The following is a 23182-nucleotide window of genomic DNA, read 5'->3' as shown; positions in this document are numbered from 1 at the left end:
AAAGGGATAGTTCACCCAAAAATTAAAATTGTCATTTCCTCACCCTCTAGTTCCAAAATTTGCATGAATTTCTTCTGCTGAACATATTCTTCATATTTTGAAGAATGTTGGTAACTAAACAGTTGATGGGGCCCCATTGACTTGCATAGTATTTTTCCATACTATGGAAGTAAATGGGGCCCAACAAATTTTTGGTTACCCATATTCCTCAAAATATCTTCTTTTGTGTTCAGCAGAAGAAAGAAATTCATACAGGTTTGGAACAATTTGAGGGTGAGTAAATGATGAACACTCCACTTTTTTTGAAAATAGGCTAATTTTCCAACTCCCCTAGAGTTTAACAGTTGAGTTTTACAATTTTCGAATCCATTCAGTCGATCTCCGGGTCTGGCGGTACCACTTTTAGCATAGCTTAGCATAGTTCATTGAATCTGATTAGACCGTTAGCATCTCACTCAAAAAATGACCAAAGAGTTTCGATATTTTTCCTATTTAAAACTTGACTCTTCTGTAGTTACATCATGTACTGAGACTGACGGAAAAAGAAAAGTTGTGATTTTCTAGGCCGATATGGGTAGGAACTATACTCTCATTCCGGCATAATAATCAAGGAACTTTGCTGCCGTACCATGGGTGCAGCAGGCGCAAATGATATTATACTCAAACTCTTTGGTCATTTTTGAGCGAGATGTTAACGGTCTAATCAGATTCAATGAACTATGCTAAGCTATGCTAAAAGTGGTACCGCCAGACCAGGAGATCGACTGAATTCGAAAACGGTAAAACTCAACTGTTTAACTCTAGGGGAGTTGGAAAATGAGCCTATTTTCAAAAAAAATGGAGTGTTCCTTTAAAGTTCACCCAAAAATTAAAATCCTGTTATCATTTACCCACTCTTTTATTATTCCAAACCTATATGATTTTCTGCTTCAAAAAGATTGCAAAGCACCATATACATAGTTCATATTTTCATGTGTTATATTCCAAATCCGCTGAAATCATATGATAGTCATATGGACTGCTTGTATACCTTTTGTTTTTTATTTTATAGGAAGGAGTGGCCGTTCTTCAACATTTTCCTTTGTTGTGATGACAGAATTTTCATTTTTGGGTCAACTGTCTCTTTATTGTTGCATTTGCATGATTAAGTTGTGCCAGATGTGCACAGTTTTCTGCAAAAATATCCATGAAGATTTTATAGACAGAATCTCTTGCTTTGAGGATCCCAGTGTTCTCGTATAAAGCCAGAATGTTAGCACACAAGTGTTTGTTTTTACCAAAGGAATTGGATTTCTTTCCCTGCAAAAAACACATTTAGTCTTAAAGGGATAGTTCATCCAAAATCCTCACGTTGTTCCAAACGTGTATGAAATGCAAAAGCACCATAACAGTAGCCCAAATGACTTGATATTCCAAGTCTTCTGCAGCCATGTGATCTCTTTGTGTGGTGGACGGAAGATAAGTCTCAGTCCGTTTCTCACAGAAAGCTATTGCAAGACTCTGAATTTAGTGCACAAGTCATATTTGCTTTTATGCTGCTTGTTTTGTCATTTTAGAGCACAGTTGCTTTTGAAAAGTGGCCATTTTCCAGTGTTAGTGTTTTTCCTTTTGTGCTCCACAAAGTCGTTCAGGATTGGAATGACATAAGGATGAGTAAATGATGACAGCATTTTCCTATTTGGATCAAGTTACCCCCAAAAAAAGGGTATAATCATGGATTCTCAGAGTGTTCTGGTGTCCATGAAGGATTAGTGGAAATGTGTCTGGTTCCTCTGCTGGCTGTCTAAAAGCAGGTGCCCTTTCATTCCAGTGTCGGTGACTCGCTCGGTCCTGCTGAATCTCCGCAGACGTCCTTGCGTGTAATAAAGGATTAATAGTTTGAGTCATGGCCCCATCTGCCGCTCTGCAGCGCTCAAGACTGTTTATCCCAGCACACCGTGACCTCATGCTCTTTCAGTATAAGTACACACATACTGAGATGTCAGAGTCTGCGGGGTATGTTCAAGTCACTCAATAGTGGGCTTCACAGGGTATTTGGCCATCAAAAATGCGATTCCAAATCATAGGGAACATTTATGGTTGGTCCGAAGAGCACTGCAAATGACACAGGGAGCTAGAGTACTTCAATATATCATATCACAGCAAGTGAAGAGGGAAATTTACCCACCAGTCATTGCACACCACCTCTGTAGTACACAAAATTTGAAACATTAAAATGCAACATAATTAAAATGCAACAGTGGGTCATAGAACAGTTAGGACAAAATAAATTAAACAAATCACATTTATTTTTAATTTAAACAATGCAATAGTCACTTTTCATTCAATTGAAAGGTTTTGAGGATGTTGAATTATATTAGTTTAAATATGTAATTGTGATTATATTATATTATATTATATTATATTGCAAATTAAAGTAACCAAATTACATTGATTTTCATATTGCACAAGTCTCACATCATTGAAAAGATGTAAAAGTATTATATTATATTAATATATAATTATATTAATTTAATATTAATAATGCAAAAATTATTATTGTTGTTTATCATATTAGTTTTAATTATGTAATAGTTAAGACAAATTAAATGAACACATTTTAAATTAAAATTGCATATTAAATATGTCATTTATTACTAAATTGAGGGTTTTTGATTATATATTATATAGTTAAATACATATTAAAATAACCAAATCACATTTTCGTATTAAACATTGCAACAGTCATTTATCACTAAATTGAGAAGTTTTATAATAACATTATTATGTTTATTGTATTATATTATTTTTATTATATTTATAATATAACAACAGTTGAGACAAATTAAACAAATCACATGTATTTTTATGTTAAGCGTCAGTCACGTATCATTAAATTGAGGGATTTTGATGATGTTGTATTATGGTAATTTAGATAATGTTATTATGATATATTGCTTTATGTTATTATATAACAGTAAAGACAAATGAAATTAACTGAATCAGAAATATTTATATATTAAAACATTCCCTCCCTCACTCACACTCATTCACATTTTTTTTATTTAATGTATTGTCACTCCTAATTCTTTTTATTTACATTACTCAAATTTTGTCTGTGCAGTAATGACCTGTTGTCGCAGAAAAACAAAAATGTTTGCAGATAGGGAATTCACATATAGGGAGTTCTGTGTTGGGGCCTTGAGAATTTTCTAATGAACACTTGATGTTATCAGGATTCATGTCTCTCTCCGGGGAAGGATTCAGTATCTTCCTAGAGCCTGCGGTGCATGTGCTGGTCATGCTACACCTCATGTAGGTCAGTCATAAGCTGTGAGAGCTGAGGAGATGACTACCCTTAGACTGTGTGCACAATACGGTGCTTTGTTCAGATGAGCTATTTAATATGATCTGTGATTATATATGAGATCTGCCCTCAAACAGTTGGTGGATTAAGCTCCAAGCATTTGGTTGCTGTTTATAGGGACTGAAACACGAAGCTTCATGGATGTAATTCAGCATCATAGAGCAGGACAACATTGAACTTAACAATGTCCCACATTTGTCAGATGACCTTGCTTGATTAAATTCTTCTCAGTTTCATCATGCATCAGCTGTCCTAAAGTTTTTTTTTTTTATTTTTTTTATTACATCCGTAGTTATTCAGATTTCACTGTGACACTTTGTAGAAAAGTGTGCTGTGAATTGAGTCCACACCATAAGTGTAACAATAGAGCGAGGGACAATATTGTTGGAAAGATTTTTTCCCAGCTGATGAACAATAAAATTATTGACAGCCAATCAGAATCCATCCTGCTTTAAAGAGCATGAGCATTTAAAGCAACAGATGCAAGAAACAAAGATGTCATCTGCTGGTATGAACACTAATATAGTTATCATTCTAATATAGGTATTGACACAATTTTCACGATTTGATTCGATTTCTATTCACATGCCTGCGATTCGATATCGATTATTTTGGATGTATATCAGATACAGTACATGGCAAATTTTCTAGAGGAAAAAAAATCTCTCAACTAATGCTGTAAACTACACATGGGAGTCAGTTGGTAGCTACTACATTACTATAATATTGAAGGTTAAAATTTAACTTATTTATATACAAACATTTAAATTACACTCAATGTTTTTTTTATAATAAAGTTTAGAATTACATAATCATATTTCTACTCCAATTCAATTCCATTTTTTTTAAATATAAACATTTAAATCATGGCTGTCATAACTGATTTATTCAAACATGCATTAAATATTGAAGAACATTAAAAATAATGAATATGTAACGGTGCATAGGCTATATTTATCAGAATGTTCCTCTCCAGAGTTCTTCTAGCTGACTAACGAGTTTATGGTCACTGAATATGTTTTTCTGAGGTAAATGTGACGTTACATGACATTGTTTACAAGCTGTTTTATTGATGTCTTTCCGAGGTTGAAACACTGATTGAGCGATTTCATGTGACATGACACGGATTTGAACTGTATCTTTTAACATACCTTCAGATGTTTATTCATGTTTATTTTGCGGTGTAACTGGTATTAAAGCGCAGAGGATAAGTTCACATGCGCTCCGTGCTGCCGCTTCTCTTTAACTGAGGCGCCACAGCGATCTGTCACTAGTCACGACACATTTAGCAGCGCCAAAATGGTATTTATTTTTTGAATTTCATAAGATGGACTTGATTTGAAATCTGAGACTTTGCTTCATGTCAAAAGTAACAAAGCACAAAGATTATTGTGATTTATTGGATGGGAGGCGCGCTACATGTTCTGTTGATTTATCAACTGAAAACAGACTAGACTAATCGATTCTTGGGATTTAAGAATCGATATTGGTTCGTAAAAATAAGAATCGATTAAAATCGATATTTTTTTTTTATCCAGCCCTAATAGTTATCATTCTTAAGTTTAAAGGGGATGTATTATGCCCCTTTTTTTCAAGGAGTAATATAAGTGTCAGGTGTCCCCTGAATGTGTCTGTGAAGTATCCACTCAAAATACCCCACAGATCATTTATTATACCATGTTGTAAATGCCCATTTTTGAGTGCATGCAAAAACATGCTGTTTTCGTGCAGATATCTTTAAATGCAAATGAGCTGCTGCTCCCCACCCCCTTTCCAGGAAAGCGCTTCCTTCAACAGCTCCTGCCTGCATCGGATACTCTGCCAAATACTAACAAAACATCTGCTTGGTTTTGATTATCATCAGTATTGCGATCACGCACACGGACATTGCAGCTCTTCTTAATCACAAAAGTTTATTATCTGCATGTATTTTAAATCTATATCAGTTTAAACTTCTAATTTATCGTTTTCTGAGTGCACACACACATCTAAAGCACACGCACAGAAAGCTGGCTGTCAGACGGCGCGTCTTGTGGGTATTAAACTAAGTTCTCTTTCACATTTTATTGTGCTTAAATGTCAAATACACGCAATGTTATGTCTAAAACACACAAAGTTCACATAAACACAGTCTGTTATATCTGTGAACCTAAACAGCAGGGATAGAAATCACGTGTGTATAGTAGATCTGTGGTGCATTCCTTTCAAAAACAAAACAAATCCACTGCATCTTCAGCGGCTCAGATGTTGGGAGTAAATGAAGACTGTTATATTCACTCTTACATCCAACAATAAAATGCCTTAATCATTTACGAGAAATTCTTGTCGCTACAGCTGCTCCAGACAATGGCGGACAGTGTACAACTTGCTCAGGGTCTATGCTAATACGGCAGAGTCTGTCAGCATTCGTGGGCGGGGCCTGAGCAATGTGATGTCACATTGTACAGAAAATGAAAAAGGCTTGTACTATGAGACTGTTGAGGTTTTATGGGGATTAAAAAAAAGAGCGAGTGGATTTTTATAATTATAGCGTGGTTGTGTGTACACACAATTATGTTCAAACACCTTGTAAAAGTGAATTTTGCATTATAGGTCCCCTTTAAGATAAAGGACTTTGCAACCTGCCAATGATAAATTAATTGTCATTAAATAGGTTAATCAGTTATGATTATTGTTTATTAATCAATTTCAGCACACGTGTTAAATAATTGTGAACATCTGCCTTAACAGTTCTCTGAAGCTCTAGTGTGCACTGCGGCCTGTCATGTCTCCTCCGCACTCGCCTGTAGAAATGAAGCAGGCATGATGTAATCAGTGTTGAAGCGTCTCTCTCTAAATTAAGATTACATTCACTGCCAACACAGTGATTGTGTGTTAAAGTACATAACAAGCACTGCTCTTCCGTTGCTCTTCCTGTTTCATCCCAATCGACAAGATTGTCAGAGTTCATACAGTGAGCTGAAATCTCACTTGTCACAGTGCAGTGGTATGTTATGCAGTATGAATTGAGAAAGTCTGGACTCTGCAGTACATTATCTGTATTTTCCATTCAATTAAAATCATTTAAATTTATTGCTAAAATGGAAGGAAATTCGTAGTATACACATAAGCCTTAAATGTATTAATAGGAAAATGCCAATACTCACGTCTATTTAAATGTGTATTTGTAATGCGTTTTGCACTATTTGTTAATAATAAATTAATTGATTTTGAATTTTAGTTGATTAATAGGCAGTTGAACTTTGTAGAGCAAAGTTGAAAAGACTTTAGTCATGGTAGATGATAAATTAACCAAAGGGTGATAAAGTTGATATAAATGTGTATTATTATTATTATTATTATTATTAAATGCTTTATATATACAGTCAAACCAAAAATTGAGACACTAGATATAAATTTTTATATTTTTTTACTAGTGGGTGCAGGACACTATAGTTCATTTATGTAGGCGAGGATAGCAAAATAAAGTATAAAAATATATATGAATGAGTTTTTCATGGTGACCGTTATTTAGAACGTATCACTTTATTGTTTCCATGGTGACGCGTCATTGCTTGTTACGTGACACACCGCAGCCACAATAGCGCTGTATGACTGATGATCTGCTTTTATTACATTTTTCCTTTTTTATTCGAAATATTCACAAATTTGTTAACTATAGTATGAAAGATCTGATATTCCGATTGACAAATATGTGCAAGTGGATGTGTTTTGCTGTTTAAACACCTTTATAATGATCACGTTAGTTGAGCTATACGCTCGATGGGCGTCGCCATGTTAGTTTGCGCAGCAGTACAGAGAATTGGATCTGTTGGATTTACAACATGTGAATTCATCCACTTCTCCCGAAATACATGAAAGTAAGTGAGCCGGTGAACTGGGAGAAGAATAGAGTAAACTTATCACTCTCACTCTCTCATACTGGTCATTGGAAGTTCAACATGGCACCTCATGGCAAAGAACTCTCTGAGGATCTGCAAGATTGCCAAGACCTTGAAACTGAGCTGCAGCACGGTGGCCAAGACCATACAGCGGTTAAACAGGACAGGTTCCACTCAGAACAGACCTCGCCATGGTCGACCAAAGAAGTTGAGTGCACGTGCTCAGCGTCATATCCAGAGATTGTGTTTGGGAAATAGACGCATGAGTGCTGCCAGCATTGCTGCAGAGGTTGAAGGGGTGGGGGGCCAGCCTATCAGCGCTCAGACCATACGCCGCACACAATTTGCATCAAATTGGTCTGCATGGCTGTCGTCCCAGAAGGAAGCTTCTTCTAAAGATGATGCACAAGAAAGCCCGCAAACCTTTTGCTGAAGACAAGCAGACTAAGGACATGGATTACTGGAACCATGTCCTGTGGTCTGATGAGACCAAGATAAACTTATTTGGTTCAGATGGTGTCAAGCGTGTGTGGCGGCAACCAGGTGAGGAGTACAAAAACAAGTGTGTCTTGCCTACAGTCAAGCATGGTGGTGGGAGCGTCATGGTCTGGGGCTGCATGAGTGCTGCCGGCACTGGGGAGCTACAGTTCATTGAGGGAACCATGAATGAGCAGAGCATGATCCCCTCCCTTCAGAGACTGGGCCGCAGGGCAGTATTCTAACATGATAACGACCACAAACACACCTCCGAGACGACCACTGCCTTGCTAAAGAAGCTGAGGGTAAAGGTGATGGACTGGCCAAGCATGTCTCCAGACCTAAACCCTATTGAGCATCTGTGGGGCATCCTCAAATGGAAAGTGGAGGAGCGCAAGGTCTCTTAACATCCACCAGCTCCGTGATGTCGTCATGGAGGAGTGGAAGAGGACTCCAGTGGCAACCTTTGAAGCTCTGGTGAACTCCATGCCCGAGAGGGTTAAGGCAGTGCTGGAAAATAATGGTGGCCACACAAAATATTGACACTTTTGGCCCAATTTGGACATTTTCGCTGCCCAAACCAAATGAAATTGTAATCGGTTTGAGAGGGGTGGGATAAACCTGTCTATAAACCGAGCAAAATAAAAATTCTGCCATGTAAACGCGTTAAACCGATTACTTTGGACGTGCTGTGCCACATTATTGACACCATAAATCATTGGTTTTTAAGTGTAAGTGAGATTAGAGAGTTACACATCAGAAATCAGAAAGAACAATTAGCAGTCAACTTGGCATTATAAATAAACATAGACTGTCTTTGAATGAAATGAAGCTCAGACTTCTGCCTTGTATTATCCTTTTAGGTTTCATGCAAAAATGAATATTTTGGGCTCAGTAAATGATGACTATTATTGTTGAGTCTAGAGCAAAGTTGCTTCTCTCCACAAGGATAGAGATGCCTATGACGTCCTATGAGGTGCACGAAAACTGTACAGTATTTGCCAGCAGGATAAAATAAAGGTTTACCAAACTTGGTGTTTATCCCAGTAATTTAGGGCAGAGAAAGCTTTGCAAGACCCGAGCTGCCATCCTCTCTCTGTACTTCCTCTGTGCTCAGCTCCATGAGGGTTTATCCCTGATCAACCCCATTCTGCAGCAACTCCGTTAACCGGACTGACCCTCTCGTTTCCACATTCCCTTTTCATATCCGCTACTCAATGCAATAACTGTCAAATGGCAAACAATAACCCCATGTAAGTTCTATCGTTTTCCAGGCTTGAGACAAACACAGTCCTCATAATTGGCCCTTTTAATGTAGACCACAAAAAAGAGTTGGAACGGAAGAACAAGCATGTCAAATCATTTTAATAGAAGATTATTTTCCTCAAGCCCATTTCCAAATGGTCTAACTGTCGAGCGATAGCAAATTGCTCGTATTATTCTCATGATTATCTCCAACAGTGTTTTCCTTTGTTCTACCGTCTTTTAATCTTGCTCGTTTCAGACGGATAAAAGTCCGATCAGACTTGTGCAAGATGAGCATGGAGAGTGCCAACACGACACGGGTGACCGAGAGAAAACGCAAGCGTGATTATGGATTGTATTTCGGCATTAGTTGCCAGAGCGGCTGTTGTAGTTTTGAAAATATGATTTATTGCAGGGACTGGTTTGAGCGCAAGTAGTAATTAATGATAAGGATGGAGGTGAGGAAGAGGGCAGGAAGAAGCTGTTTGAAGGCCATGTAGGTAATATCCAGATCGATGCACTATGCTCTGCGGTTATTCTTGTTATGGGAATGCTAAAATGTACTAGGGATGTGCAAAACTGCTTAATTTTGAAAGTTGCTATGTGTTTTTTTTGTTTTTTCTTTCTTTTTCACCTGAACAGCTATGTATGACTTTCTTTAAGGGGCTAAACGATTTGGGGGGAAAAAACTAATTGCAATATTTCTGATAAAAATTGTGAGGTTACTTTATTTTACAGTGCCATGGTTATATTGCAATTACTCAAATAAGTACTGAGTACTATTAATTAACTACATATACTTATACTTAGAGTTACTTGTAATTATTCATAATTTACTATTGTTACTATAGTAAGTGCATGTAGTAACATGTAACTACGGCACTGTAAAATAAAGTGTTATCAATTGTGATTGGCCAAAAAAAAAATTTGGTCACAATTTGGCAAAAAAAAAAAACTTAGTCATTACATGTCATTATGATTATAAATTAATTGTTAAAAATGTGAAACAAAATAATAAATAAATTACTATTTTATATCAGGGGAGCACTTAAAGCTGCTGTTTTTTTGGCAACAGGTTTGTAAACGCTTTTCATGCTGAGATTTTGTAAGTTTGAGGCTTAGTCGACAATTAGGGGACAACGTATATGTTCATTTAATTAAATCACAGCCATTTTGTGAGTTCGATTTTATTCTGATTCATTGTTCATCCCTACTTTCTTTCTTCTATGGAAAACAAAAGAATATATTTTGAAGACCTTTGAGGTCTAAACAACATTGAACCCCACTGACTTTCATTGTGTGGACAAGAAACTTTGTGGCAGTTTTCAAAATATCCTCTTTTGTGTTCCACAGAAGAAAGTCATACAGGCTTGAAATGACACGAGGGTGAGTAAATGATGAAATAAATGTGTTTTTCGGTAAACAACGAGGACCTTTATAAGTAGTCTAATTTATTTGGAAACAAAATTATTTATTTTTAAGAAACATGATTTTTTTTGGAGTGGAGCTTGTTTTTGATTTGGCAAACTTTAGCATACTAATTAAAGCATGCTAATTGAAGTACTGCTTTTAAAGATATTACAACAACAAACTTAGAACTAATTTAAAGCTTGTGGGCCTCACTATTCAGCTAGTTGGTTGAGTTAACGATTGACATGCCAAACATGTTGCAAACGGCCCAGAGTGCTGAAATTTGTCCTTGTACCAACCTGTTGGGCTTTATCTATTAATATGCTGGCCATGGTTCCATGCTAGTTTTCATTCAGGTCCCTGTGACAGAGTGAAAACACCCTGCAGATGCCCTGTCCTCCAGTGTCCTTTTCCTTCCATTCAACCTCCCTAATGCAACCTAGACATAAGAGCATCTATCCTGACCTCATAATATGATTGGAATTGTAATATACTCGAGATCAAATTAAGTCAGAGCCTGTCTTAGTAGGCCAAGGCGAGCATCTGCCGTGCACCAGGTGACTTAAGGACTATTCGGGCGAGATTAGTTGTCCAAATGAAATTAAGAGTAAGTCTGCGATTTCATTGTAGTGATTCGTATGAGGTTGAGTTATCTGTAGCAGATGGGATTCCAGCAGTATTTGATTTGATTTTAAAACTATTTTTCTTTGAAAAACATATGTACCTTTAGTCTGTCTTCAGCTTATATAATACATAATATTATATTAAATAAATATAATATGAAATTGTATACATTTTTTTATTAGATAAAAACTACTGTTCAAAAGTGTAGGGTTGATAAGACTCTTTTAATGTTTTAAAAAAAAAAAAAACATTCTTTTAGCCTGCTTGTGGTTTGGGACATGCCTGAAAATTTTGTCTTTAATAAACGTCAACTCCTACACGCAGAGCTAATAACAGAACAGCAACAGCTCATTAAAACGCCGTGCCATTTACACTTTAGTTTTTTCATCCCTCTACATGCTGTACCATATGCTAATATTTTAGTCAATTCTCATTCTGGAACCGCTAACCATAAACACTCTATATCAGTGTGAAATGGACTCGTAATAGCCAAACGGAAACTTGCAGGTGCAATGAGAGAGCTGAACTTTTACAAAGGACCTGAGGGAAACCGCCACTTTGACAGAATAAACTCGTGATCTGAGCAAGAATGGGGAGAGGAAGCGCTTTGCTTGCGCTTGTCCGTGTTGTGTGGTGTGGTGTGTTTGGATCCTGTATGAAATAAGAGGCGGTCTGGGAGGCCATTCCTCAGCACTTGCTGAGTGAGCCTGCCTCAGCATCCAAACTTGATGATTTCTTCATTCTGCTCTCCGGCTGTGAGAGGATCCTGGAGTTTCTATTGGGCGTTGTTTCTCTCATCTCTTTGTTCTTCCTGTTTTGGTGCACCGCTGCAGCTTGTTTCACTGAGCTCAGGACTATTTACTGTAGTAAAATCAGTTTGGATGCACAACATGATGTATTTGTTTGGAACATGGGTATTGCCCTTGCTTTTCCCCTTACTGTTCCTTTTCCTTTCACCTATCCTTTTATATTTAATTTTACCTTTCCTCTCATGTCCTTACCATTTTATTTTTATTTTCATTTCCTTTTACCTTTTCTTTTGCCTCTTTCTTTGCCTCTTCCTTTTGCCATTCAATTCATTTCAATTCATTTCATCTTTCCTTTTGCATTTCCTCTTTAATTTCCTTACCCTTTTGCCTTTTCTTTTCTTTTCGTATACTTTTTTATTTTTCCTCTTGAAATTTCTTTACATATTTAATATTACCCCTTTTTCATTTTCTCTTTCCCTTCCTTTCTTTTCCTTTTATTTCCTCATTTTCTTTCTTCTCTCATTTCCTTACTCTTTTTCCTTGCCTTTTATTTTTTTCTATTTTCACATATCTTTTCTTTTCATTTTTTTCTTCTGTTCTGTCATTTACCTTTTCTTTCTACATTTGTTCTCTCTTTTTGTCATTTATTTTTCTTGTTCTCGCATTTACCCTTTTTACTTCATTGTTTTTCCCTTTTTTCTATCCCTTTTTTCCTCCACCTATCTTATTACATTTTGTGACTTTTCCTTTTCTCTTTCCCTTTCCTTTTGCTTTGCCATTTATTTCCTTTCCTCTTTCATTTCCCTATCCTTTCCTTTTTTCCTTTTTCCTTTTCATGTTTAATTTTCTATCTTTAATTTCATCACCCCCCCCATTTCCCCTTTCCTTTCCTTTCCTTTCCTTTCCTTTCCTTTCCTTTCCTTTCCTTTCCTTTCCTTTCCCTTCCTTTCCTTTCCTTTCCTTTCCCTTCCCATGTCTTTGCCTTGCCTCCCCTTTCCCATGTCCTTTCCTTTCCTTTCCCATGTCTTTGCCTCGCCTCCCCCTTTCCCATGTCTTTTTCCTTTCCTTTCCTTTCCTTTCCTTTCCTTTCCTTTCCTTTCCTTTCCTTTCCTTTCCTTTCCTTTCCTTTCCTTTCCTTTCCTTTCCTTTCCTTTCCTTTCCTTTCCCATGTCTTTGCCTTGCCTCCCCTTTCCCATGTCTTTTCCTTTCCTTTCCTTTCCTTTCCTTTCCTTTCCTTTCCTTTCCTTTCCTTTCCTTTCCTTTCCTGTCCTCTTTTCCTTTCCTTTCCTGTCCTCTTTTCCTTTCCTTATTGTTTCCTTTTCTTTTCCTTTTCTGTTCTGTATTACATCTTTCATTTTCTTCTCCCCTATTTTCCTTTTTCTATTCTACTCACAACTGGGGCAATTGTGGCCTAATGGTTTGAGAGTCGGACTTGAACAATGTGAATGAACTCGTGAATGAACAGCACTCTCTTCCACTCTCATTACCCACAACTGAGGTGCTCTTGAGCAAGGCACCTAACTCACAATCACTCCCTGGGCAATGCAGAAAAAATGTTTTCACAGTGTGTGTGTTCAATACTCACCGCTCTGTGTGTGCATTTGGATGAGTGAAATGCAGAGCACAGATTCCGAGGATGGGACACCATACTTCGCTACACATCACTTTTTTTACTTTCTACTCTCTCATTTACCACCTTTCTTTTTACATTACTTTTCTTTTCATACTCCTTTCCCTTTTCCTCTCCCTCTCCCTTCCCCTCTCCTCTCTTTTTCTCCTTGTCCTGCAGACATGCTTGACAAACTGATGGGTCAGTATTCTCACAGCTGCTTGTGTATGCATTTCGCTCCTGCTGGAGTAAATTGCACTGCAGTTGTCGAGAGCCAGGTGAGGAGAGAGCAGTGCTGGAGGCTTTGGCCTCTGAGCTTCCCATTAAAAGGATCAGACAGCTCTGCACTACACCACACTTCTCAAAGTACTACGGGTCGTGCAGGCCAAAGGCACCAGTGACCAGTACACAAGAGGAACATGACCTCAGCTCCTATTCATGTCAAATAATGGCCTTAACAAGCTATTCTTTTATCTCTTTCTCTTTCTCTCTCACTCTCTCTCTCTCTCTCTCTCTCGCTCTCTCTCCCTCTCTCCCTCTCGTTGTTTGTGTTCTTACCATTCTGTTTTGAGCAGTCCGATCTTCTGTGATAAACAGAGAGGCACATTGAATATTTTATTACATCAGTATTAGGGTTTCCTACCTGTGTTTTTGTAGCTTCAAAGAGCTGTGATCCCTCAAACATGTGTATTTCAAAAGTTCACATCATCCAGCTCTTATTAACAATTGATATACTCGTATTGGTATCTCAGAGGTCTGGCTTTGCTGAAATGAACCCCTCAGAGATTGTGTTATGTCTACAGGTTTCTGCTCACTCTGTTTGACTTTTCATACGATTTGGACATTTTACAGTTTGCTAATCACTGAAAGCTTAATCAGTCTCATTAACAAATGATTGGCTGGTTTTGTGAAGTGGATGGTCATGAATTTCAGACACTGCTTTTTATGAACTCATGTTTGGGTAAATGCCAATAATGCCAATCTATTTTAATGCATAATTGCTGAATAAAATTACTAATAAAAAATCCTACTGACCCCAAACTTTTGAAAGGTAGTGTACAGTTTAATATTTTATATGTAAGCTTTTACATGGCTTCAGAAGACGTATAATACAACAATCTAATCATATGGACCACTTTTATTTATTTATTTATTTATTTATTTATTTATTTATTTATTTTAATAATTTTGTAGCTTGACAGCCCCAGTTTAATTGACTTTCATTATATGGAAAAAATAAACCTGGATATTCTTCAAAAACTCACTTGTTCAGTAGAAAAACGTCATATGAATTTGAAAAGACATACGGGTAAGTCAATACTGACAACAAAAGATGTTTCATGAAACACATCGATTCACAAAATCAGTCACACGGAATCAAATCTACATGTTCCACGTAAGTCCCATGTGTTTAAGGCATGTATTCTAACCCCCTGACCCAGCATTTGTTTTCAGCCAATGTTGTTCTGTAACATTTAAAAGTGTTCCTCACATTTGCCAGAGTTTAAACAATACAAAAAACCATTTCCATGCCATAAAGTTTTCCTCTCAGGCCTGCCGTTTGTAGTTCTCGAGTGACTTGCCGGTAGATTGCTCATTCATCCTGGGCTGCTCGGGGATGTAGGAGCTTTTTGCAAGTTCAGCGGAGTGGGAATTTCACAGCAGTGCTTGAGAGGAAAAAAAACACACAGGAGATGAATGATGCCCTGAGCTCCCTGAGGGAAAATATCCTATGTATTAATGAGTTTGAGTGTCTGTCTCTCAGGCAGGAGGTACTAATGACCTGTCTCAGCTGATCGTCAGGACCGAAGTCTCATCTTTATCTTCATTGGAATTCAACACATAACGAAGATCTTTTCTTCGTAACCCTGTGGAAAAAATCAATTTCAACACAGTCTTTGTTTTATAATCAAGTTTGCTCTGTCCTTTAGAGGGCAAATTGAATTTAATGAAATGTCAGGGTGGTCGTAGCCGAAATCCCCATGTTGCTGTAGTATGACAGGATTCTGTGGTATTTGGATAAATACTACCTTCCTGTGTATTAGAATCCTGAACTTTCATAGGCATTTTAATATCTTATAATTCAGATCATAAACAGGCTTGAGTTGAAATGGATCCAAGGGAAGGAGGAGACAGTTGTGATATGCAAACCTGTTTCTGGGAAAAGCAGAATGGCAGCTTTGTTCTCAAATTCCTCCTCCAAGAAAACTGGCATTTCTGCTGTGCGTCTGCGGTGAGGAATATGTCTGTGTGTGATTTATTGTGTGATATTTGAAATCGTAGCCCATATTTCGGCCCTGTTGCATGGAGTCGGGAAGATGGTTCAGCACTATCTGATCGGAGTGGTGGTGTCAGATATTGTTGTGCTAGGGGTGTGAGTGGATGAAAGGTTTTTGAGTTTTGTTTTTTATGAGGAAGAGGCTTCAGGCTTTGGTTTGTGGCAAAGACAGAATATATCACTGTAAAAAAAAAATGCTGGGTTGTTTCAACTCAAATTTGGGTCAAATATGGACAAACCCAACCATTGGGTTAAAATTTTAATTTAAAAATGTAACCCAACTGTTGACCCAGTTTTGACCCAAATTTGGGTTAAAACATCCCAGCATTGTTCTTTGATTAGGGGACAATATGTCAGTTGTCCAAATTATACTTGAATAATGGGATTCTTAATGGAATTCGGAAGACTGTGCTCGTCTTTTTTTCCAATAAATGGGAAATCAAAGCCTTTAAGCTTCAAAAAAGGATGCATCATGAAAGTAGTACATATGACTTATTCATATTCACAGTCATCTAAAGTCATATGATAAGTTTGTGTAAGTTATTGAAAACTGAAAGTTTCAGACTGAAAGTCGTTATCCACTGAAAATCTGTAGTGAGTTGAATGAATCATTTTGTGAACAAGATCAATTATTTAGTTGAAAAGACGCAAAATAATTGATTTATTCACAAATCGGACTTTAATGTATTTAATGAATGCTTCGAGGAGAGCTTTGAGCAGAAGTCAAGATTTTGCTTGAGTAACAACTTAAATGATCTATTTCTTCATGAGTCACAGACCATGTTTTTGATACTTTTGTGGTGCTTTTACTTGCCTTTTGATGCTTAAACGCTTCTGTATCTTTTTGTTGTAATTGCATGAAAAAAGTCTTCAGAATTTCTCCATTTCCACAGACGCAAGTAACTAATAGGGGTTTGTAATGACGGAAGGGTGAGTAAATGGCGACAGATTTATCATGTTTGGCTAAACTATTCCTTTAAAATCCAATATTATTTCCTCTAGTTTTGAAACCTGACTTTCCTCGTCAGTTGTAATCTGAGCACATTACACTTAGCGTACCTTGTCTTTTAACACAGGCAGAGTAACCTCTCGTAATAGTCTCTCATTATTTTCTCTTACTGAGGTGAAACCAGAACGTGTTTCCATTTCACAGGAGCTCCGTTTGTCATTGAGGGCCATTGAGAATCTACCCACAATGCCTTGTGGCCCATCAGTGGGTGCCGCTGGGGCTCCAAATTACCTCGTCACAGCTGCTGCTGTTCTGCATGGTTGACCCCACGGAAAGGCTCTGACTGAATTGATTAGAGCCTCGAGCTGAAGTGATGATGTGTTTAAAGAGAGATGATAGAAAATGTCATCATAATGGATTATGCTGCCAATCCATTGGTGATGCCTTGAATGTAAAATATGAACACTGAATATTGATTTTCGGGAGTAGTAAAGCATGTCGTTTGTTTCTGTGAATTTGAGGTACATGACTAAATCACTTTGTGAAGTCGGGTATAAGTACTGTAGGCATAGATGGACTTATTCCATATTTTATGGATCTTTAGTAAATCCAGAGAATGTAAAATTCCTCTTCCTGTCATTCCAATTCAATTTCCTGTGGGTGTGGCTAGTTCAATTTAAAATCCAACTGATTAATTAAAAGCAAGCCAAGTCTTAAAGGGGACCTATTATGCAAAATTCACTTTTATAAGGTGTTTGAAGACAGATGTGTATCCACAGTGTGTGTAAACGACCAGCCTATAATGGTAAAACTCCACCCACTCCTTTTTTTTTTTTTTTTCTCCCCAAACGCCCAGTTCCAGATTTCCAGGGGAAGCCCCGCCCATGAGTGGTGATGATCTGCCCTGTTAGCTTAGAAACCCCCCTGAGTGAGCCGCTGCAGTCCACCATTTCTGTTACCTCACTGTAGCAGCTGGAGATATACAATGTCTGCGCCAAAAACATAACATATGTTCTGTTATTGGATGTATCAGTGAACATAAGAGCATACTCTCTGCATCTGATTCACTGAGGAAACCGTGGTTAAATGAAGGAAATGTGCCGAAGAAAGTTGGTAAAGTGTTATATATTTGTGCAAATCATTTTACGCTGGACTGCTTCACAAAAGAGGGTCAGTTCAATGCTGGATTTGCACAAAAGATTAACATGACGGCACATGCTAGTCGATGAGTTCAATCAACTCCACAGCAGCTACATAAATGTATCTACTAACCGTTCAGAAACGTCCAGTTTCATTCTGAAAGTTGTAACTTCTTCCTGAGTCTCTCCATCAGTGTCCGACATCAGTTTGAACAATGTAAGGCTGAACACCATTACTGACAATCATCATTTTGGTTGCATGAGATTCTCCAGCTTTGTTGTTGTTGAGTATCCGAAGTGCGAGCTGTTAAAGCTCCGCTCTATTCTGGAAAGGGGGCCGGGAGCAGCAGCTCATTTGCATTTAAAGGTACACAAACAAAAACGGCATGTTTTGCTCACATCCAAATCGAGACGAATTTGACAAGCTATAATAAATCATCTGTGGGGTATTTTGAGCTGAAACTTTACAGACACATTCTGGGGACACCAGAGACATATTACATCTTGTGAAAAGGGACATAATAGGTCCCCTTTAAATTCTAAATTGTTCTACCTATCATTCCAATTCAAATTCCTGTGGGTGTTCCCAATTCAAAATCAAAATGATGAATTAAAAGTGTACAAATTCTTAAATCCTGACTGCTTCAAGCCCTGATTCTATCCTTGATGATGTTAATATGTGATGAATGAATCCTGGTACCCTGAGTTCTCTTCTCTGGTTGTGCTCTTATGCAGTTTTGTTATGTAACCTCATCGCGTTGGCTCAGTGCAGCAGTTTTTTCAAAGCATTTGTGAGTTGGTACTGGAGAACTAGAATTAAAAGAAAGGGCTCCTTGCCTTCTGACGTCTCAATGAGTTTGTAAATATTTCAGAGAGGCTCGGAGAGCAAAAGAGGCATGTAATGAAAGAGTTGTGTAAAACATGAATATGGGAGTTTATATATTTAATGACAGCTCAAGGGTGTAGGAGAACAGCGACATGCTATTTCTCTGCAGTGCCGACTACGTCAAAAACCCTCGCGCTCTCAAGAAAGATAAACAACCCTGTAGAAATAAATGTTAGCACAGTGCAAACACAACCAGGCCTTCTTATTTGTGTGCTGTTGTATGATCACCTGCTCCCTCAAAAGATCATCTGAAGGTTGTGTTTGATTGGGACGATGGTCGCTATATGCTAATGATTGATCTGATTTAGCCCGGGTCCTCTGAAGCAATTTACCACCTCCAGCTCCTTTTTATTTTTCTTCCTCAGGGCTTTTTGTGTCACTGAATTGCAGGTGGGGTTAATGAGGTTTTCTCTGAACATAATTCCTGTGTAATGATATACAGCAGATTGGATGAACCCTTTGTGGATATCAGTCTTTCTGTCAAGCAAACGGTTGCCGGGGTTTGGCTTGTGTGTGCCTGGCTTGCTGTGTCTGGGGGTGTTGTAGATGACCAGATGTTGTGTAGCGTTGGGATAGAGACAGAATAGAGCGCAGGCTGATGTTGATGTTGGATGGAGGAAAGCTTGTCTGAGCTTAAGACCAAATCAGATGGGACGGAGAACAAGGTCTCATACCATAGACGCAGATATGCCCCTTCCCCCATGATGCTATTCAGGAATTACAAGCAGCCTTTACGTCCATGTTCAGCGGAAATGGCTGTGTTTGCTTTAGAGCATGCCCACTGATTGGAGAGATGAATGCTGGGCAGACCGGCAGCCAGCTTTAAACTCTACGCCCTCCTGTACAGACTGCAGTCATCACTGTTCAATGTTTTCCTTCCTATTTCTCTTTGCCTCATGCAACAACCTTGTATAAACTAGTTTGCTTTATTTTGGTCTATAAATTTAAGGTCAAGCTTTAGTAGTATTCAAACCTTTTTTCTGTTTTGATCAGTTAGATGCTGGTTGGGAACAAAATCTGAGCAGTGTCTCCCAACCCTAATACCGGAGTACCATCAACACCGTATGTCTCCCTAATCAAATACACCTGAATCAACTCATCTGTTCAATAGTAGATTCCAAGACCTGAAATGAGTCTGTCAGATAAGGGAGACATCCAAAATGTGTATTGTTGGTGGTACTCCAAGACTTCTGTGTTGGGAATTATTAGGGCCCAAGAAGATTGAGTGGAATTTTTTTTCTGTATTTGCAGATCTTTTCATTTTTAAGTTTTAGTTTAAAGTTAACTACTAGAGATGCCATATTATAAAAGTCATTAAAATCCAAAACTTTTGAATAAAGGTAGTTTGAAATGAATCTCAGACTTTGTACTGTATGCGTTTATTCACACTCAAATCATATCAAAACATCAGTCAACACATGCATGCACAGACTAAATAAAATGTGGTAACACATACCTCAAATGTCAACTAGCGTAAAACCACACTGGTTCTCACATGTGACCAAACATCATGACATTTGAGGTTCCTGTAACCGTATTGGAATGTAGTGCATTGATTTAAGGTTTTGATTTGAGTGTGAATAAAGACTCAATCTTTTTATCATATAAAGTATCATGTTGCTTCAGACAACTTTTATGTTCTTTTTTTTGGAGCTTGAAAGTTTTGAACTCTGTCGACTCTCATAATAGGGACCAAAACTGCTGGGACATTATTCAGCATGTCGTGTTCTGCAAAAGAAAGAGAGTCATACAGGTTAGAAACAACAAAAGGGTGAGTAAATGATGACAGTGTTTAGTTTTTGGCTGGTTCAAACCCACCAGTTCCCCCTTGAGCAAAGTGTGAGATCCCTCTTGCTTATTCTCTCAATCTCTCTTTTAGATGCTCCTGGCCTACTTAAACACAACTGCTGTAACACAAGCTGGAGCTCCTCATGAGTTCCTGCGTGGGAAAAAACTCAGGGGCATTGTTCTGCTGCTCTGACAAGAGTGGTGAACAGTGTTGTGAAAGATCTTATCTTCAGAGGTGTAACTGGTCTGGATTGTCACAGGTTGGTGCTGGACCTTACTAATCACTGGGTTTCGGTTTCTGCCAAAGAGCAAAACTCCTAGCTCAATAGAAACAGGTTTAGTCTCATTGACGAATTTACAGAGCGGGCTTTGTTGGAGCAGAGTGTTTGTGTGTGGGGGGGTTACGATACTTCCCTCATTTGTCCTGGCCTGGAAGACTTCTTTGTTGGGTACAAGCTGCACTGCGTCACCCGTCGTTTTGTTACAGTATAAGGCCACCCTTGGAGGCTTAGGAAAAGTTTAGCTATAGCTACACCACAGTGCTCTGCTCAAGGCAAATTTGACAGTTCACCCTCTCATTTTTAAGGGTCTTCTACTGAGTTTTCTCACTCCCTAAAGGCCTAATCAGTACCCAGGTGGCAAAGTTGGGTACCCGCCCTTGGCCTCAGAACTGCAGATGTCACCCGGTGGGTTCCATGAGCCCCAGCTGTGCCGGCCAGCTGGTTTCTGCACACTATCCTTGCTTCTCCCTGGAGAGATGACCCAAATAGCAAGCCCCAGAGAATACTGAAACATACCGCAAACAAACAACCCCAATCTGTCAAGTGCAAGAAAAGAGTGGAGGCGCAAGAATGGATCTGGATTTTTAGGTTTCAAGAAGTAGATTAAACATGGCCTTACCCGTCATTCCACACTGTGACCTGTTCCTCTGCTTCGCTCTGGGTGTCGTAACCCCCATTCTGGGGGTCCTATAGAGGTTGACAGTGTTGTTTCAGGCATTGCAGTCAATGTTGAGATTGTCTCCATTTCTTAGAAGTTGGGACCATTGAGTGTTGTTTTCCAAAGGAGAAACAGCAGAGCATTATTCTCATGCCCAGTCCTGCTACATACAGTCAGACCTGGACTATTGCGACACCTTGCCAAGAACTCACACAGTGACCAGCGATGGTACCCAATCCAAAGAAGAAGTCTGTTTTTCTTTGGGGTTTTTTCTGCTTTGTTTTAACTGGACCAGAGCATCTTACCCTACTTTGGAGCCAGCGAGTCTGCAACAGTGCTGTTGTTGTGTTAGACCACTTGCACTTAGACTTGTGTTAATGACTCTTGCTAATGGGCCAAAGCTTCTGATCCCTTGTGTTGTAACTGGAGAATAAGAGAAGGTCATACGTCTGTAAATGGTATCGGTTTTCTCCTCCACTTATTAGCGCACAGCGAGCAATACCCTGCAAGTTTACTACGTCCCTCGATACCTGTACTTTCAACACAGGAGCCAATATTGTTGATATTACAGAGGAGCTAGTTTACAAGGTACGCTTTGACCAAATGTTTACACATCTCTGATGTTTGCGCCTTGCCTGTATATGCAGTGTTGACTTAAGGGAAATAGTTAAACCAGACTACAAAGGATATTAGCCAGGCATCTTTAAATAAATTTAATATCCTACTGACTTGGCTGTCGGAAGTTCACACTCGGGGCAGCAGCAGTAATTTTCCCCTCATGTCTTTTTCACTGTCTAATGGCTTTATATTTCCTGCCCGCTCTGCCAGCATAGCTGCTGGGAGCAGGAGCGGGGGGGAAACAGCCTTGCAGTGCACTGCAGCAGAGATGGACACACAAGCTTCTGCTCTCTCTCTCTGCGTCATCTTCATGAGAACCTACAGACTTGATTCCCTGTGGGAAAATAGCCTGTCTGCATCTCCCGCCCTCTCATTCTCTATCACTCTCTCTCTCTGGTCATTCTTCATCCTAGCAGGTTCTGTCGCCCTGAGGAAGGCCTCTGAGTCTGGTGATGACTGACAGCAAGAATGCCTCTGTTCTTCTCTGCGTACCATGTGCACTCTACTGTAGCATCTTCTAGGCAGCCGCCTCCTCCATTTAATCTCTGGTACATACAGTAGGAGTTCCCTTCTGTAGGTTTCAGTAACTCTGAGTGCTTGTGCCCCCTTTAGGAAGAAGGTGGTAGTGCCTCTGTTGAGGTCAACTTAAAGGCTCACTGAAGTGCCTTGAAATGCGCAGCGTTATTCAGTGTGTTGATGTAATTTCCACTGAAAAAGGAAACTCATTATTAGCCAGCTCCTGCGTCAGCATCACACGCAAACGTTGTGGTGCTCACTTGTAAAGCGTCAGCCAGTACTGAGTCGGCGTTCAGACATAATCACGGAAGGAGACTGACAGGGAAGAGAAGAAATTGTTGAATAAAATCGTTATTTTTGTTTGTTTGTTTGTTTGTTTTTTTGCGCACAAAAAGTATTCTCGTCACTTCATAACATTAAGGTTGAACCACTGTAGTCACATGGACTATTTTAACAATGTCTTTACTACCTTTTTTGGGCCTTGGAAGTGGTAATAAAGTCTATCGGAGGCCAGAAAACTCACAGATTTCATCAAAAATATCTTAATTTACGGGTCTTACGGGTGTGGAACGACATGAGGGTGAATAATTAATGTCAGAAATTTCTTTTTTGGGTGAACTACCCCTTTAAGACAGCTTGTGTTGTTTTATTGCTACACCTAATTACAGTTTATTTCATCTCTAACTGTACAGGACCTCAGCAGTAGAGAGAATCACTGTAATTAGTTT

At 38.7% G+C, this 23182-nt stretch overlaps 1 protein-coding gene across 4 annotated transcripts in view; it reads left to right on the top strand.

Annotated features, from left to right (window-relative positions):
• Nucleotides 1-23182, top strand: part of adarb1b (adenosine deaminase RNA specific B1b) — a 155998-nt gene that overhangs the window by 68293 nt on the left and 64523 nt on the right. The window lies entirely within an intron of this gene.

Source organism: Ctenopharyngodon idella, chromosome 9 (genome assembly GCF_019924925.1).
Source record: "Ctenopharyngodon idella isolate HZGC_01 chromosome 9, HZGC01, whole genome shotgun sequence".
Lineage (NCBI taxonomy): Eukaryota > Metazoa > Chordata > Actinopteri > Cypriniformes > Xenocyprididae > Ctenopharyngodon > Ctenopharyngodon idella.
Note: the sequence above shows the minus strand (reverse complement) of the source record. Positions and strands in the feature narration are given on the sequence as shown.